We start from the raw sequence: 20,964 nt of genomic DNA, 5'->3' as shown, positions 1-20,964 counted from the left end.
ATATATATATATATATTATTATATATATATATATATTATTATATATATATATATTATTATATATATATATATTATTATATATATATATATTATTATATATATATATATTATTATATATATATATATTATTATATATATATATATTATTATATATATATATATATTATAATTAAGCTATATATTATCTACCACTAACTTGTCCAATTCCTCCTTTCTCTCACTCCCCCATATTTCATTTTATTTTATTTTATTTATTTATTTTTCTCTTTTTTCTTCCCTTCTTTTATTATTTCTCCCCTCATTTATATACCCCTCACACACTGTGCTTTCCATACATTCTGATTGAGTCCTCTCTTTGTCAACATGTACCTCCTTGTGACAATGTAGCTTTTAATCTAATCAAGATATCCTTGGCCTGCAGAGTAGTCAGTGGTATACTCATCACTTGGATCTTACCACTTCTGAGGTTCCACTCACTATGAAACATATGTAGCCCAGATTCCCCATACTCCATTCCATAACTCTTGTGTGTGTGTGTGTGTGTGTGTGTGTGTGTGTGTGTGTGTGTGTATATATATATATATATATATATATATTATAGGGAGAATTAAAAAAAAAAAGACAAAAACACGTGGTGTAGACAACAAACAGATGTATTAGTTTAACGTTCGGGAAGTGAAAAAGTCTTTAACATTTCGACCCTACACTCTTCCACAGAAAGAAACAGGGAGAGAAAATAAAGAATGTGTAGTGGCTACTGATCTATCATGGTGAATGCCAGACAGAGGGGTCACACAGGAGAGCTAGGAAGAAGGGGAGATAATAAAGTAGTGGTGATACCAAAATAAGGTGCGTGTGTGTGTATATAAGAGAGCATGATGTACGTGTGGAAGAGGGCTAGTGACCTTGATGTGTGCATGTGTGCATGTGTAGGTGTGTGGATAATGGTGTGAGTAAGAGACAGCCTAAAAGCTTGAAAAAGTTTTTAACAAAGCAAGGTTTGACCTTAGCAACAAAGATTAACCATTCACTTTGTCTAAATGTAATGATAGCTGATACGGTACATGCCTGCCCATGTATGAGCACAAAAACAGGGAAAATATTCACAGACGTGAACATGAACGGCAAAGCAGAAATTTAATCTACTGCATCAAATGCCCAAATTGTGAAGAACTGTATGTTGGCCAGACAGGCAATGCACTATCAGAACGTTCACGTGTGCATCGACAACAAATTAAAAATCCAGAAGTCCACCAAATACCGCTGAGTAACCATCTGGCAACATGTGGTCGGAAAACTTTTATGATATTTCCATTTCATAAGCTTTACAACCTGAATGAAATTGAGAGAAAAGAACTTTATTAAGAAATTCAAACCCAAGCTTAACAAACAATGATTAAATTAATCTTATTTGGGGTTTAAAAATATTATCCCTATAAAAAAAAATCTCTAAAAAGTACTGCTGTCATCATTTCTAAAAATAGACATTGAAAAATGGCTTGGCATCATCTCTAGAAATAGCCAAACAACTACTACTGCTGTCCACAGGAACATATATAAAGGACAAAAGACAACCAGTTAACTACAGTTGAAACATTCCTGTCACAACGTGGGACCTTGATGACTTCTTAAATGCAAGAAAGTATACTAGTCCTTTAATATCTGATATTCAATATTTCATTTATTCAATAAGACAGCCAATACTTCATTTCATTTTACTATATATACTATATATTCTATATCCTACATTAATATTATAGAATATATATTAAACATAAAAAAACATAAAAAGCATATAGAGTAGGAATTCCTTTGAATAATATATTCCTCTATACACAATCATACAAACCCCTTTATAGATATATATATATATATATATATATATCTAAATGTGTATATGTACTGTTATATAGGCCCACACTTCAACCTTAATGATCATAAGAAGGACTTCACAACAAAACCATTTATACACTCCATATGCCCCATCAAATCTGACCTGAGAAGAATAAGCAAGAACATTCTGGATAAAATAACTTCAATTGTCAAAGAGAAATTAAACATCGACCTATGGTCCTGTACAGGTGAAGTTGTAACATGGTTTCATTTCTTGTACAACAAAAACTCTTCTTTATTCCTACAATTCAATATAAATAATTACTATTCATCTATTTCCTCCAAACTTCTAAATCAGGTCCTCTTTCTAGCCAGGAATCTAACTAGCCTAACCCTACTAGAAATTAACATAATTCTCAATGCCTGGAAAACTCTCATTTCTTTCAAAGACAAATTCTGGCACTGAGCCAAACGCTATAACACTAACAATAATTATAGCAAATTCTTTGACATCACTATGTGATCATCAGACTCTGCCCAAGTCACAGACCCCGTTGGACTTTACTTACTCCATCAGCTCTGAGCACACTTCCCTGATATCAAGGGAGGTCTGTATAGAGATAACACTTTGCTAGTCACCAAGGGTGTTAATAAATCCTCATTACAATGACTTAGGAAAGATCTACACAAATTCTTCTCTAACCTCAATCTATCCATTACTTTTGAAAATTCCCTTAAAACCGTTAATTTTTTTAGATGTTATTTTAAGCTTACAGACCTCCCAATATTCCCCATATTATTAACCTAACCTGTACCTTAAGTACTTAAACATGAATTCCAATCACCACAAGTCCACCTCCGATAATATACTAATGGTATTTTGATTCATATATCTGACCTCTCAGCCACTGAAAAAATATTCAATAACCATGCCCCATATGACAACCAAACACTCACTGCCAGTGTCTTCTCTCAACAAATAAAATACATCCCTAATACTAGGCTCAAGCAACATATATCTCAAGACATATCACCATGACATGCTAACCATCATAATCATAACAGACCATATGTGCACTATACTAGAACCCTGGAAGAAAACAGATTAAGACAACTTAAACTCCACATGCACACATATAACACTAGGACAAAAGCTAAATCAGCTAACAATAATGGGCCCTATAACCCATCTCTAAAAATATAGATTATACTACCCCTAAGCAACCAAAAACATGTGGTGGATGCTCTATTCTTTGAGTCAATTGTAACAGCATCTAATAGATGAAAACTTTCTCTTTATTATCAAAATATACACTGAAACAACTCTGAACACACAAGCACCCAACACATACATAGCTCCACCACTGAACCCTATACTTTAGACCATAATGAAAACCCTACCAATCCTACTAACACTAACCAGAATAATAGCACCCTGACCTCCACTACAAATACAGATAGGATAAATAATAACAACGATAAAAATAATAATAATAATGATGATAATAATAATAATAATAATAATAATAATAATAATAATAATTATAATAATAATAATAATAATAATAATAATAATAATAATAATAATAATAATGTTAATTACATAGACCAATCTACCCCCAAATCTAACCTCTCCCTACACAGTATTACTTCCTCCATTCCAGAGAATAATCCCCACAATGCACTAGCATGTAAATTCCGCCCTGGGGACCACTTGCCTTCTACAAACCCATAGCAGAAGGTCTAATGTAATTTACAAATGCACCATCCTCAGCGTGCTACACAACTCTACAACCATATATATAGGGTCAACTATAAAATTTAAACAGAGATACGCCCCACATTTCAATTCATTTAAATATGAGAAACACAATAAATCCAGAAACCTCTCCAGTCACAAACATCATATTAAAAATAGGAATATTCCCTATAACTTAGCATGGTCCACAATAGATTCAAGGATTCCATACCAGAGTCAACAGTCAGCCTGTAAGAAGCATTTCACTTAGTAAAACATAACTCTTCACTACTGCTAAATAAGTATAATGAAGCCTCAGGTACATGTAATAACCGCTTTTTCATATCTTCAAATTTTACCACAGATCTAAATGCAACCTAAATCACCACACAGTACATAAATCTAATACCCTTTTGGTAACCTCCAACAACTTTATTTGACTTCCTTTTTCTTAATTCTTTAATTTTTAATTTTTTAATTGTTTAATAATATATATAAATGCATGTATATATGTATATATGTATGTATGTGTATATATATATATATATATATATATATATATATATATATATATATATATATATATATATATATATATATACACATGTATATATACATACATACTTACATACATACATACATACATATATATATATATATATATATATATATATATATATATATATATATATATCCTCTCTCCATCTATCCCTAAATACTACCAACACATTCTCAAATTTTCATTCACATCACAAAACCCTTTCAAACGACCAACACTGATTCCACAGCTCCATGCTTTGAAATAACTAAATATGGACTGCTATTGGATCTTACATACCATGTACAGGAAACTTTTTTACCACTTCTATACACCATTTTCCTCGAATAATGGAACTGCAACTACAATATATATCTTATTTCTGCTTTCATTCACTTATTTCCCTCTGTATTCCCTATCTTTTCCACAATAATTCGAACTCAAATATTTTCCCACACCATCTCTGATGAAGGGATATCCATAATATCTCAGAAACAGCTGTAAGACTATTTCATTATAAATGTCCTGAAAATTACTCACAGCCTTGGATTTTTTATCTCATTCTATATATATATATATATATATATATACATATACACTTCTATGCATATATGTATAGATACATATGTATGTATACATGTGTGAGTATGCCGGCCTATATAACAGTACTTATACCCATTTATGTATATATATATATATATATATATATATATATGCACATATGTGTATATCTATATACATATTTTTCTTTCACCTTTTTATCAGTCCCCGCTATCACTTTAGCTAGTACAATCTCTGAGTTCATATAATTGTCTACAACTATTTCTAGAAACTTGACCCTTATATCTTCTTATTCTTCCCTTTTGTGATTTCCTACTCATTTATAATACCCACCTCTGTACCACATTCTTTATTTGTCTCTCCACCCTAGTGCCCTTTCAAACATAACCTCTCACCCCCCCCCCCCCACTTCTCACACATATTCCTTCTTTACATTCTTGTCTCTTCCTTCTATCCCTCCTCCTATTCCTTTTATCTTCTGGTAGCTCTCTTCTCTCTACCCCTTCACAACATCTTGACCACCATCTAACACACCTTCTTCCTTTTTTCTTCCTCTTTTTTTCTTTCTTCTTTCCTCTCCTAATCCTTTTGACCAATACCATTTTTCTTCCTTTTAACATACTTATCTATTCCCTTCTCTCAATCTACTTACCCTTCCAGTATATTCTCAAAATTTCATTTACACTACAAGATCCCTTTGAATAAACAGCACATGGAATTAATATCTGCAAACTATCCATCTGTAATAACAAAATATGAACTCCTATCGGAATTTACATACCATGAACAAGAATCCTCTCTACTTTTTCTACACAGCACATTCCTTGGATAATGGAACGAGAACTTTAACATAACATTCAACATATACTTTTTCATCCACGTACTTCTCTTTGTACTTCTTATATCTCTCCCTTTCCAAAATAACTTCTTATGTTGAACTCTACTATTTCCTTCTATTCAACTGTCTCATATCACCTCTGATGATGGGATATCTTTTATATCCCTGAAACAGCTGTAAAACTACCTTTCTCTTTATAAATGTCCTAGAAATTTCCCACTGCCTTGGCTTTGTTGTCTCATTTTATTTAACATATACATGCTCACACATGACCCCCATTAAACTCCTCACTCATACAATTATTGAACCAGGGATCTATCAGTGGTACTTCTGTAGCACTTACGTAGCCTTACCTGCCTTTTGGGTCTTCTGGATATCAAAACCTCTCATATATATATATATATATATATATATATATATATACGATGCAGCTTACTACATTGCTGCATTAATTATGAAACCAGTGGTTTGCCGTTAAGTTAAATGTTTTTAGGAGGTTAATTTTTGAAAGTTGCATTCCCTTGCTTTCGGTAAATATGTGCTTATTTTTTGGTAGTTTTGACTTATTTAGTCCCTCTAAGCATGAGGCATTACTATATAGTAATGCCCTTATATAAATTATATATATTTATGGAAAAAAACGATGGGTTTTTTTCCTTATGGGGTTTTTTCACGCTGACTACTTGATAAATTCTTATAAAGATTTTATCCTATATTATATTATAAATAATTAGAATATATTCAGTGCTGAATATTATTCTGTAAAAGCAGGTGTTACCGAGATGCAACTGGATAAAGCCAGCCTCTTTCACGGATATATAAGGATGAACAGAAGTCATCGTATTTTGTTGGGTACATCAGGGTATGTTGATTTTTGTTTATTTTTTTATGTGTCTCGACCATACGTGCACTGATGAATAAAAGATGCAGCTTACTACATTGCTGCATTAATTATGAAACCAGTGGTTTGCCGTTAAGTTAAATGTTTTTAGGAGGTTAATTTTTGAAAGTTGCATTCCCTCGCTTTCGGTAAATATGTGCTTATTTTTTGGTAGTTTTGACTTATTTAGTCCCTCTAAGCATGAGGCATTACCATATAGTAATGCCCTTATATAAATTATATATATATATATATATATATATATATATATATATATAGAGAGAGAGAGAGAGAGAGAGATTGATAGATAAATAGATAGATAGATAGATAGATAGATAGATAGATAGATAGATAGATAGATTGATAGATAGAGAGAGAGACAGACAGACAGAGAGGCAGGCAGACAGGCAGACAGAGATAGATAGGTAGATTGCTAGATATATGGACCTCCAAATTATCTCTCCTCATGCACTACAGCTTCCTTTCTCTCCTCTTCCTCTGAGCTTAACCAACCACATGTTACCTCTTACTTGTCCTCCCCTATCAACTATATCATCAGTGCTATCCTTCTGGTCTCTCCTGCTGTGTTCTTACACCCTTCTACCTTTTCCAATTTATGCCCCACTGGCTATTCTCCCACCACCAGATACATCACTTCCACATTTACATATCAACTCTGCCCTGCTTTACAACTGTTGCATACCTCTCCTCCCTCTCCCATTGCTCTTGTCTTTTGCTCCCATTCAATATATAGGTAAAAATTCAGATAACACCTGTGGGCTTGATATTTTACATGGAGTACAAAATACAGCCTACAAAATAAAGAAAAAAAAATTATGTAAAGTCTATCTAGACAGCTGTTTTAGTTTGGATGAAATAGTGTAAGTTAGGTGTCTCGCCTCAAAACCAAGGTGACAAATGTCACATACATATAAGCACTATAGCTAATGTAAACAACAAGTGCAATGGTTTGTTTATATGTGTATGTGTACAACAATATCAGAATAAATTTAAAAGTAATTTAGTAATTCATCACTGGAGGTCAGTCATATTTTTTCAGTGTTAACTTAGATGACTGATTTACAACAAAAAAAAAATAAATAAAAACAAAATGTCTCCTACTTCCTGGGGGTATTGGGAAAAATTTAGTGAGTAGTCACCTCTGAGCTTTACATTGAAGATTAATAATACTGTTGCTAGGAGAAAATAGAAAATAAACTGCTTTATGTTAGTGGGGCATTGATGATTTTACAAGTCAAGTGTTTGAGTAAGAATGGTTGAGTATCTGACTTCTATTCACTAATCAGTGTTGCTGTTTGTATATTTGAATCAAGTAACTAAGCAAGGAAGTTTAACCCCAGCATGTATCTCTTAGTACAAAGAAACAAGCAAGCAAATACAAATTGAAAATATAATAATCAAGAATACCTAATAAAGTACAGAAATTATATTAAATCGTCCAACCCATGCTAGCATGGAAAGCGGACGTTAAACGACGACGACGACGAGCAATTGTTTATCCACTGATATATTCATATAGAAGCATTTTTAGTCATCAGTGTAGTGGCCTTCACTTAAATGCATGAGACAGTATTCACAGTGAAGCATAATAGGTTACGCTTCTGTGAGTTCAATATATTTACTAGTTGTATATTGCACAATTTCTAAGAGAATATAACTAGGTCATTCAAGTATATTTATTAAGATTTTCAGTTTATTAGATCCTGATGGTTTTACTCAGGTAAATTGTGTTCATGTTAGTAGTATCCATAATTTGTATGTTTTCATACCTTTTTCACAAATTTTGTTATCATTTTTATGTCCACTTTTCCCATGCAGATGAGACTTCTTGAAGAAAGCAATATTCTATGGCAGCATGCCTTCCTAATTCCAGCCATTACTTGTTTTTCAAGTAAGGTACATTAAGCATGTCCAGCACTGAGCTGTCAGACAGATTGTAAATGTGATCCAGGAAGTGTCAATTCAAAGACAAGCATAGACAGCTATTTTTCATATCTTTGAGTTTGAGTAATAATTTTTTTTGTAAGATCAAGTAGCAAAGTCTTTGGTTTTAGCACTGTTGAACTGTAACAGAATTCCTACTTTTAGATTCAATCTGAAGTTTGGAAAAGTCTGCTACTAAGATAGATCATAATTATCAGAGAATGCTGTTTTCTCAGTTCTTTTTCTGTGACTTTAATAATAAATTTGAGAATTGGTAGTAGTAAATCAGGTCAAGAACTACTCATTTTGAGAAATCATCAAGATAAGATGTTCAAAAATAATAGCTACTCCTGTCAAAATAGGCAAATCTAATGCTGAAACCTGTTAAAATCTATTGTTGATTTAATTTCAAGCATTATATACTGAATCCTGCTGGCAGTGGACTTCTGTGTCTAAAGTCTAGTATAGAATATTAAGGCCATGTCATTTTATTACACTGTTGTTGAATTCTTGTACTTTTTGTTTGGGAATAAATGCTTTAGAAAACATTAATAATAATAATAATCAGCTACTTGTGTAGGTTTGACAAAAAGCTTTTGAGAGGAAATTATGGAAAACACATTTGAGTTAAATTCCAAACGTTTAGTTTTATTGAGAACGTTCTTGCTTAAAAGCATCAAAAACATTGCAACTTAGGACTGAGTTTGTCAAGACTCAGAACAGTGACCATATGATTTCTGATTGCAATCTTATAATTAGTTGCCTCATACACTTTCTCTACTTTTCATCGTTAATTATCTTATACTCTATTGTTTTTTCACAGCAAGACTTAACTTGTTTTTGAATTTAGAATTCAATAATTTTTGCACTGTATAATGGTGTCCTCTATTATTTACTTTGTTCTTAATGAGGGAGATACTTCCGTCAATTTTACTATATGTGTCCAATTATTCCATCAACTGAACGACCTCCTCATTGAATTAGTGAGTGAGGTGGCAGAGTATTCCATAGCATATCCCTTAATATATTTTTCAATAAGCATGACAGTGTGACAAAGCTAGACCTTTGAATCACAGGTGCAATCCATTCTCTTGGCTTCTATACAGTTCCCATCTCTTCACTTTCACTTGCAAGACTTGGGTTCACCTGAAGGTAAACTAAAGTTACTTGCCTAAGATGTCACATAATGAAATTGAACCTAGGAGCAAACTTTTTAACTACTCAGTCATGCCTGAGTTAATAAGAACAGTTTTAATCTCAGCTTTTCTTGAGTTGATAGAAAAATGACTCAGCCATTCTTGAGTTGATAGAAAAATGTTGGTTAATAAATGTTCTTTCCCTATATACTGCTCAGTATGTTCAACACTAGAAACAAATCAAATGGGAAAGTTGTCAGCATATACATGCACCTAGTGGAGTAGGATTTGCTTAGGTAACTATCATTAAATGATCTAGCCAGTCAGGGTGTTTCTTTCAATGAAAATAAACCTATAAACTTGTTTTTCATTTTCAGAAAGTATATTACATCAGCTGTTCTTTTGTATGTATTTTAATTTTCTATTTGTAAGAGTTCTTTTTGTCATTTCCAAAGGCGTAAATAAACTTATTATACACAGTCATGACACATTAAATATTTTTAGAAGAGATTACTTTGTGCTGTATATGCTTTCTTATGTATACAGCAAATATGAACCAGGAATAAAAATGTTGATGGAGGCCACATACACAAAACTGCTTCTACTGAAGGCATAAGACCTGATGTAATCTTTTTAAGGGAGGCAGCAATGAAAGATTTTACTGTTTGAACAGGAACCAAAATTGCAGACCTAGCTAACTGTCAGATTATTATTCAGCGTCCACCATAGAATTAGCAAATTCTGCTCTTCTGGGGTTGATAGAATCACATATAGGTATTGACTGTTGATTGATGTCTCCACTGTGCTGCAATAAACTAGCATGATCAACATTGATTAGAGAGAATGTCAACCATGGTACCTGACAGCTCATCACTATAGCAAAAAAAAAAATGATTTACAAAAATTACAATTCTATATTAAAATTAGCTGTCTATATTCATAATCAACACTACGTTCAATCAATTTATATATCTTTTATCTTGTCTTTTATATTTTATCAGTTTCAGTCACTGGCCATGTTGGGGCACCACCTTGAAGGGTTTTTAGTTAAATGAATCAGCCCCAGTACTTTATTTTGTTAAGCCTGGTACTTACTCTATCATTCACTTTTGTCAAACCATTAGGCTATGGGAATGTAAACAAACCAACACCAGTTGTCAAACTGTGGTGGGGAACAAGTACAAACACAAAAACACAAACGCTCATATACATACATACATACATACATACATACATACATGACAGGCTTCTGTTAGCTTCCTTCCACTAAATCCCCTCACAAGGCTTTGATTGGCCCAAGGCTTTGAGTAGAAGACACATGTCCAAGGTGCTACACAATGGGATTGAACTCAAAACCATGTTGTTAGGAAGCAAACTTCTTACCACAGCCATAGAGTTGTGTGGTTAAGAAGTTTGTTTCCTAATCACTTGGTTTTAGGTTCAATCTCAGTGTCATTTTGGGTAAATGTCTTCTATTTTAAGCCTTTGACCAACCAAAGGCTTCAGAGAATTTAGGAAAGGAAAACTGAAAGAAGCTCATCATATGTGTGTGTGTGTGTGTGTGTGTGTGTGTGTGCATGCATGTGTGTGTGTGTTTGTGTCTCCTTTACTTGACATTGTGCAATAGCTGTAAATAAGTCCCACCATTATATAAGTAGTTTTCTTTGTTTGTAATCTTCTACAAAAACATGTTTGACCATTTTGAAATATCACCTAGTTGGGAAACAGATGAAGGTTGGTGACAGGAAGGGCATCTGGCTGTAGAAAATCTGCCTCAACAAATTCCATCTGGCACATGCAAGTAGGGAAAAGTGGATGTCGAAACAATGCTGCTGCTGATGATGATGATATACTCTCTCTCTTTTACTCTTTTACTTGTTTCAGTCATTTCACTGCGGCCATGCTGGGGCACCGCCTTTAGTCGAGCAAATCGACCCCAGGACTTATTCTTTGTAAGCCTAGTACTTATTGTTACGGGGACGTGAACACACCAGCATCGGTTGTCAAGCGATGTTGGGGGGACAAACACACAAACACACAAACACATATATATATATACATATATACGACGGGCTTCTTTCAGTTTCTGTCTACCAAATCCACTCACAAGGCTTTGGTCGGCCCAAGGCTATAGTAGAAGACACTTGCCCAAGGTGCCACGCAGTGGGACTGAACCCGGAACCATGTGGCTGGTAAGCAAGCTACTTACCACACAGCCACTCCTACACCTATGGCAAGCTACTTACCACACAGCCACTCCTATGCCTATAGCAAGCTACTTAGCAACTGGAGTTACTGTGTATGTGAATAAAAATCCAAATTTAGGAAATGGAGAAGATAAAATCCAGGCTACATAGCTGCAGAACCTTAAAAGTAGAAATTATCCAAATAAGGTGTATTCCGCTAGCTACTCATCAGGCCTGATGAGTAGCTAGCAGAGTACCCTTCAGTTGGGTATTTACTACTTCTGAGGTTCTACTAGCTAAGAAAGAGATGTAGCCTGGATTTTATCTACTCCATTCCCTGAATTTGGATATATTGAATATATCATCATCATCATCGTTTAACGTCCGCTTTCCATGCTAGCATGGGTTGGATGACTTGACTGAGGACTGGTGAAACCGGATGGCAACACCAGGCTCCAATCTAAATTTGGCAGAGTTTCTACAGCTGGATGCCCTTCCTAACGCCAACCACTCAGAGAGTGTAGTAGGTGCTTTTACGTGTCACCTGCACGGAGGCCAGTCAGGCGATACTGGCAACGGCCACGCTCGAAATGGTGTCTTTTATGTGCCACCCGCACAAGCCAGTCCAGGGGCACTGGCAACGATCTCGCTCGAAAATCCTACGGGAGCCAGTCAGGCGGTACTGGCAATGGCCACGCTCAAAATGGTGCATCTCATGTGCCACCCGCACAAGAGCCAGTCCAGGGGCACTGGCAATGATCTTACTTGGCTTGTCGGGTCTTCTCACGCACAGCACATTTCCAAAGGTCTCGGTCAGTAGTCATCGCCTCGGTGAGGCCCAATGTACGAAGGTCTTGCCTCACCACCTCAGCCCAGGTCTTCCTGGGCCTACCTCTTCTACGGGTTCCCTCAACTGTTAGGGTGTGGCACTTTTTCACGCAGCTATCCTCATCCATTCTCACCACATGTCCATACCAGTGCAATCGTCTCTCTTGCACACCACAACTGATGCTTCTAATGTTCAGCTTTTCTCTCAAGATACTTACACTCTGACGGGTATTCACATTGACATTACACATCCAACGGAGCATACTGGCTTCATTCCTTGCGAGCTTATGTATGTCCTCAGCAGTTACAGCCCATGTTTCACTGCCATGTAGCATGGCTGTTCGTACGCATGTGTCATACAGTCTGCCTTTTACTCTGAGTGAGAGTCCCTTTGTCGCCAGCAGGGGTAAGAGCTCTCTAAACTTTGCCCAGGCTATTCTTATTCTAGCAGCTACACTTTCAGTGCACCCAACCCCACTACTAACTTGTTCGCCCAGATAGCGGAAGCTACCGACTACCTCTAGTTTTTCACCCTGGAATGAGATACAAGTTGTTTCCTGTTTGTTTACAGTCTTTATTGCACCTGAACATCTGCCACAAACAAAAACTAACTTGCTAGTTAACCTGCCTTTGATATTGCTGCACCTCTTATGTGTCCATAGCTTGCACCGGGTACATCTTATAGAGTTACTACCTACTCCTTTTCTACATACTGAGCAGGGCCATCTACCTGAAGGGGTTTGTGTTTTATCTACCTTCCTACTTATTAGGATTTGGGTTTTAGCTAGGTTGACTCTAAGGTACTTTGATTCTAGTCCTTGCTTCCACACCTGAAACTTCTCTAGTTCTGATAGTGACTCCGCAATTAGTGCAAGGTCATCAGCATAAAGGAGCTCCCAGGGGCAACCTGTCTTGAATTCCTCTGTGATCGTCTGGAGGACTATGATAAATAGGAGGGGGCTGAGGACGGAACCTTGGTTGTCCCCTACCTCTACCCGGAATTCATTGCTGTACTCATTTCCAACCCTCACCTTACTGGCAGCATCTCTGTACATGGCTCGCACAGCTCTCACTAACCATTCTTCTATCCCAAGTTTCCTCATTGACCACCAGATAAGGGATCGGGGGACCCTGTCAAAGGCTTTCTCCATGTCAACGAAAGCCAGGTACAGAGGTTTATCCTTAGCTAGGTATTTCTCCTGCAGCTGTCTCACTAGAAATATGGCATCAGTGGTGCTTTTACCTGGCACGAACCCAAACTGCATCTCATCTAAATTGATTCGCTCCCTAATTAGTTGGGCTATGACCCTCTCTGTAACTTTCATAACCTGATCTAACAGCTTGATGCCTCTGTAATTATTTGTATCTAAAGCGTCACCTTTACCTTTGTAGCAGTTGACTATGATGCTGCTACACCAGTCATTGGGTATGACTCCTTCGTGTATCACCTGGTTCGTAATACGGGTGACTAGGCTATAGCTAACACTGCCAGATATTTTGAGCATCTCTGCAGTGATTCTTGATGGGCCGGGGGCTTTCCCGGTCTTCATACTCTTAATTGCTTTATCTACCCTGGTACTATCAACTCGGATAGCTGGTCCCTCTATTGGGTCGACATACGGCAGGCTCTCTTCCTCCCATTCATTCTCTTTATTAAGCAATCTATCGTAGTGGCATCTCCAGACCTCTTTCTTTGCATCCTCATTTAGTGCAAGCGTACCATCATCCATGCGAACACATTTCTCTCCTACAACATCACTATTCTCTCTCCTACACTGTCTTGCAACACAATATTGTTATATGGGGAATCTGTACACCCCTGTGTTTGGCTAAGTGAACTATACTAGTTAGTATAAATGAACTACACAGAATGGTCTGCGTAGAGTGTCATATGTGCAGTCATATAGTACAGGTTATAGGAATTATTGAATAGAAATATTGTAGAGTGCTTGTTGAAGATACACAGTTGGAGAGTAATAAGAGAACATCAGGAATGTTTGATATGAGATGGTAATATAGTTACAGTTTTTATCTATCTCCTTATCACCATCAAAAGATCTAATGTAGTTAGTATGCTAAGAATTAAAACCACTAAGAATTGACAGTTAAGTTCTAACTGCTGATAATAAATTAATTGCTGTCAGATACACTCCCAAACCCTAATTTATTAGCACTATAAATTTATTAGCACTATAAATTTATTAGCACTATAAATTTATTAGCACTCTAAATTTATTAGCACTATAAATTTATTAGCACTATATGACCACATAAAGAAACAAATCTCAGAAGTCAATAAGATAGTGGTAAATGCCCAGAAAGAGGTGGCATAAACTATTTTATTATTCTCAGTTAAAGGGGCCTAAAATAGAAAACAAAGGATGTCACAATGATATCTAAATGGGCATTATAGGGTGGAAAAAGTTTAACCAAATTTAGCAGAATTTATATATTATTCTATTTTGTATAATAAAAAGTAAAATTTTAAGATTTAGAAGGGGATCTAAGGACACACACCTACTCATATATACTAATTATTTGTAAGTCAGGGCCGAATAGGTTTTACTGAGGAGATCTAATAGGACTAAAACATGTCTATTACATTCACAAATTGACTTTAATCACAACTTTATTGTCTTTATTTTCCAAAAATATTAATTAGCTGAAATTGGGTTTGTTCTTCTTTGTCTGTTGTTTTTAGATTTTATTTTCTAACTGCAACGATAATCTCATTTTACCAGAGCTTTTCAATTCCCTGTTTTACCTAAGTGAGACTCTACCACCATAATGCATGTCATCTAAATATATAAATAAAGATTTTTTGTTTTGGCACTAGGCCACATATGTTGCTGTTCAGTCTTGATCGAACAGTTCTAAGATCAAAAGTATTCAAGCTGTGACCGTCTAGTTCTCTTTCTCCCCCTTTCTCTCTCCCCCTTCTCTTCTCTCCCTTTCTTTTTCTCCCTTCCCTTCTTTCTCTTTCTCACATACACATACAAACGCGCACACGCGTGCACACACACACACATACATTATCCATTATGGATATTAAGCTGTTAGTTCTTGCAAGTCAAGCAGTCCTGTAGAGACTTCTTTGTTTGCTTGATTTGGATTCCTAAATTTGTTGATTTAACCCCAGTTACTCCCTAGTTATGACTGGTATTTATTTTATTAAGTCCAGAATAATGAAAGGCTAAGTTGACCACAGCATACTGTGCAGGTGTGTGATATACAAACTGATTGTGCCTCTGCCTTGTTCTCAATTTTAAAAACTACACATATGGTGTGTTAATGTTCCTCTGTGCCCTACATAGAAGGTTTTACTTTTTGTATCAGTGAAGGAAGACTTTAATTGTTCTTTGTGTGGTACAAGAAAAGGCTTTATGACTTTGACAATGCAGAAACAAGTTGACTGCCTTATCTTTTATGTTTTTGTCATAGCATCAGCTGGGGAAGTGCCTGTTTTTGTCAAATAATACTGTCATATTTTTATTTTTATCTAAATTTTCCATTGTTTAAACTTCCTCAATGGGAAATTCATCATCATCATCATCATCATCAACATCATCATCATTTAATGTCTGCTTTCCATGCTGGCATGAGTTGGATGGCTTGACTGAAAATTGGTAAGCCGAGGAGCTGCATCAGGTTCCAGTCTGATTTGGCAAAGTTTATATGGATGGACACTATTCCTAACACCATCCACTCCAAGAGTGTTTTTTATGTGCCATTGGTACAGGTGCCACTGACATGACACCGGCATCAGCCATGACTACAATTCCACTTGGCTTGACAGGTCTATACAAGAACGGTATATCACCAAAGGTCTCAGTCACCTGTCACTGCTTCCACGAGGCCCAACACTTTAACGGTGCTTTTTACATGCCACTAACACAGGTGCCATTCAGACAGCACAGGCATTGGCTACAACTAGATTTCACTTGGCTTCATAAGTCTTCTAAGATGAAACTTGTGCTGTACTCAGTTTATTGTCATTATATGCACTTGACAAATCACATGTGTGTATGTATTCATGTAAGAGTTGATGTTGTTGCCCAGTATGTCAATGTTGATACTTAGGAAACATGTGTTTACAGCGTTTTTTTTGTTTATTTCTTTTTGTTTTGTATGTGATTATTTTTGTTATTTTTTTCCCTTTCTTTTGAGGTATGGCTATTTCTTTCTCACGCCCATGTTGTGTATATGTGTAGAAAAAAAAAACAAAACGAGAAGACATAAAATAAAACTTCCTTAACAGCAGACTAGTTTCCCATCTTCATTTTGTATGGGCAGACTTTTAAATCCTTCTCTGAAAATCACCAAGAAATTGCTTGTTGATGCAGTTTAAACTTACTAAAATCCAGAGCTTTGAAGAGTAATTTGAAAGCACAGATCAGCTATGATGATGATGATGATGATGATGATGATAACAATAATAATAATGATTTCATTTATTTGCCACAAGGGCGAAGGATGAGGGCGACAATACAGAGACAGAGATTAAGTGTGGTGGTTTACATCTAATAATGAAATGACAAAAAAATAATTAATAAATAAATAAAAATTAAATAAAAAATTTAAAAAAGCAAGGACAAGAAACTAAAAAATAATAGATCAGACATAATAATAGACAAAGAAATGCAAAGTTGCTTGCTAATTGATCCATCATGTCCATTTGATTCCAGGATTGTAAAAAAAGAAGATTTAAAAAAAAAACAAAATAAAAAAAAGAAAATAATAAAAAAAGCAATCCCTTAAATTTTGAAATTGCAAGAATTTGGAATATGAAAATAGTAAAGGTTGCACCTATAATAATTGGTGCATTGGGAACTGTAAGCAAAGATATAAACAAATTGTTAAAGGAGATTGGAATAGAATGTCCTAAAGAGTTTTTACAGAGAATTTGCCTCTTGGGGACAGGAAAGATTATCAAGAGGGACTTAAGCACTTGAAGGACTATTGAAAGATTGTGATTACCTAATGTTATGAGTAGTAATCCACTACCCACATAAATCCAAACAAGAATAAGACTGAACCGAAGTCAAATCAATAATAATAATAACAATCCTTTCTACTAAAGGCACAAGGCCTGGAATTTTGAGGGAGGGGACTAGTTGATTACATTGACACCAGTACTTAACTGGTACTTAATTTATCGATCCCAAATGAATGAAAGGTAAAATCAATCTTGGTGGAATTTGAAATCAGAATGTAGCTGCAGACAAAATGCCGCCATGCATTTCACCTGGCATGCTAACAATTCTGCCAGCTTGCCACCTTGTCAATAGTAAAATAATAATAATAATAATAATAATAATAATAATAATAATAATAATAATAATAATAATAATAATAATAATCCTTTCTACTATAGGCACAAGGCCTGAAATTTTGGGGAGGGGGGCAGTTCGACCCAAGTACACAACTAGTACTTATTTTATTGACCTGAATATAATAATAATAAGAAGAAAAATAATAGTCGCTGATACATCAATAATAATTATGAGTAGTAAAGAAACATCAGCACTGTCCATGGACATTGTTTAGTCAAAAAGTAAACGCTGTAAAGATGGACCCATAACAAAACCAATCAAAAGAGAAAGAATGGTGGACAGATAACCATGAATACTAAGAAATTGTTGATTTATGATTTACACACACTACTATGCAACACTCTCAAAACATACAGGAATAAACTCATACCAGGCGTGGTTGTGTGGTATGAAGCTTGCTTCCCAACTACATGGTTCCAGGTTCAGTCTCACTGCATGGCATCTTGGACAAGAGTCTTCAGCTACAGCCTTGGCTGACCAGAGCCTTGTGAATGGATTTGGTAGATGGAAACTGAAAGAAGCCTGTCGTGCATATATATATATATATATATATATATATATCTTCACCATGATAGATCGCTGACCACTACACACATTTTTTCTCTCCTTGTTTCTTTCTGTGGAAGAGCGTAGGCTCGAAACGTTAAAGACTTTTTCAGTTCCCGAGCATTATACTAATACATCTATTTGTTTTCTACACCACCTGTCTTTGTCTGTTGTTTTTTTTGTGAATTCTCCCTATATATATATATATATATATATATACTAGCAGAGATACCCGGCATTGCTCGTGTCACATGGAACTGAAGAATTAGACTCTTCTTTTACATTTTCTCTAATGAACTGGAATACCTATGATTCAAATCTCATCAAAATTGGAGATTAAGAATTTTTATGTAGGTTCTTTCCCTCTTTACACAACCTAACAAAAATTCTAATCATGACATATTTATCCCATACTATTCATCTTTTTGCCCAGATTCCAAAATCCATATCTTTTAAAACCCATTGAAAGGATTTTGCTCCAGAAAAATGGAGCACGTGGAGCTCTAAAATGTGGGGGTTAAGGCCCCTATTAGGGGGGTCTTAAAGTCAACCAGAGAAGTTGAATTGTTGGGAATCTTTTTTAACTTGTGTCTTATATAAATTGTTCAAATTTCTTTGAAATCAGAAATATATGAATGTTCACTGGGTTTGTAAAAGAGAGCATAACTAGAGGAAACCAAAGGACAAATGACCACAATAAGCATTCAGCTACCCTACTCTAGTTATTACCACTCCCCAATGTAGGATTCCTCACCATACAGGTGACTGGCACAGCTGTAAGATGCATTACAGATCTATAGCATGACTTACAATTTCACTTAGCCTGACAAATCTTCTCAAGCACAGTTAACCGTGAAAGGTCTCAATCATATGTCATCACCCTGTGAAACCTAACATCCGAAGATCATGCTTCACAATCTCGTCCCAAGTCTTCAGAATATAAAAATTCGGAACAAATACCACAAGGCATTTCATTCAACACTCTTATGAGTTTGCAAATACAACATCCTTAATCAATTCTAATATAGGCCAAAAGGCCAAAATGTTGAAGTGGTGGTGATGGTGGGAAAATGAACCAGTAGTGCCAAACAACATCTAGTTTAGAAACAGTTATGTTCCGAGTTCAAACCCAGACACCACTGGAGTAGAATGTTGTCTTTTCACCTTCTGGGATATATCTCATGTAGAAGTGGAGTTAGTTCCATCAAATACACTCTTAAACGTGTAGCATTGTACCTAATTGAGAAATCTTTATTATGGTTTTGTTGAATTTCAAAAGGGTCATTATGCCAATAATAAACACACACATTGGTTCTGTTTCACTTCTTTTCTTATCATTCATCAGGTTATTAACATTTTACTAATTAACTGCTTGATTAATTGTTCAATCAACTAATCAATCGGTTAGGTTTGTCAAAATGCTATCTTTTGAAATCTCATGAATGACAGACCCTCTGTCCTCCTGGTCTACTTGAATTAGAATGGTGACGAAAGGACTTTGCCAAACCTACCTGATTGATTGATCGATCGAGTAAATGAACGATTAAACAAGCAATTAGTTAACTGGTTAAATAATTAACCAATTGACAAATAAATAAGTGAAATACAACCAGTGTTTATTATTGGCGCATGATCCTCCCTAGATACTGCAAAATATGTTTCAACACACCAGTTCACATCAAGAATTTCGAAAACTAAATAGAAAAACAAAATTTTATTATTGTCGTTTCTTTTATGTTAGCTATACTTTCATGCTGTCTATATTAGCTTCACTATTGTAGATATAGATTTTCGGCGTTATGCATTGGTTAGATAAACGGATACGTAACTTAACAATTGCTGTCTTAAGATTGTTGTCGGTTTGCTTATCTTCCGTGGGTGTGATAGATAAGAAATTTTGATAACACGTCTACCATTTTAACTTAGAAAGTTTTACCTATAACATCATGGAATTTTAAGTAAATAAACGGATCTCGTTATAAGGTAAGCTCTGTTTAAGAATGATCTCACGGATTTTTTCTTTATACTCAATACCATGTGCTGTTATGAGTTAGTTTTTACATATGACGGAAATGTACAAATACCGTATTTTAACGTGTATAAGGAGCTCCATAATTTTTGGGGCTTAAAATTTTGAAAAAAGATTTTATAAGGGATTATAATACTATCCATGTATAAGAAACTTCCATATTTTTAAAACCTGATTTGGGACGGAAAAGGGTTCCTTATACACGTTAAAATCCATCCTTCCATACATACATACATACATGCAGGCTCACACACACACACACACACAAATATATAATATCTGTATTTATATACACAAACGTAAATATGTCTGTCTGTCTATGTACGTGTATATGTATATGTATGTATATATATATATATATATATATATATATATATATATATATATATATATATATATATATATATATATATATATATATATATATATATATATATACACACATATATATATATATATACACACACATATATATATATATACACATATATATATATATATATATATACACATATATATATATATATACACACACATATATATATATATACACACACATATATATATATATACA

General features: G+C 34.9%; 1 protein-coding gene across 4 annotated transcripts in view; it reads left to right on the top strand.

Annotated features, from left to right (window-relative positions):
- The first annotated feature begins 20,002 nt into the window (after positions 1-20,002).
- Positions 20,003-20,964, top strand: part of LOC106877917 (cadherin-87A) — a 222,610-nt gene continuing 221,648 nt past the window's right edge. Inside the window, exon 1 of one of the 4 annotated variants that reach the window (XM_089347726.1) lies at positions 20,003-20,344. The gene's annotated coding sequence lies outside the window, so the exon portion shown is untranslated. The remainder of the gene's footprint in view (positions 20,345-20,964) is intronic. The other 3 variants (XR_016240751.1, XM_089347727.1, XM_089347725.1) reach the window with 3 other exon arrangements.

Source organism: Octopus bimaculoides, chromosome 2 (genome assembly GCF_046866305.1).
Source record: "Octopus bimaculoides isolate indiv1 chromosome 2, ASM4686630v1, whole genome shotgun sequence".
Lineage (NCBI taxonomy): Eukaryota > Metazoa > Mollusca > Cephalopoda > Octopoda > Octopodidae > Octopus > Octopus bimaculoides.
This window is presented reverse-complemented; position numbering and strand designations above follow the sequence as displayed.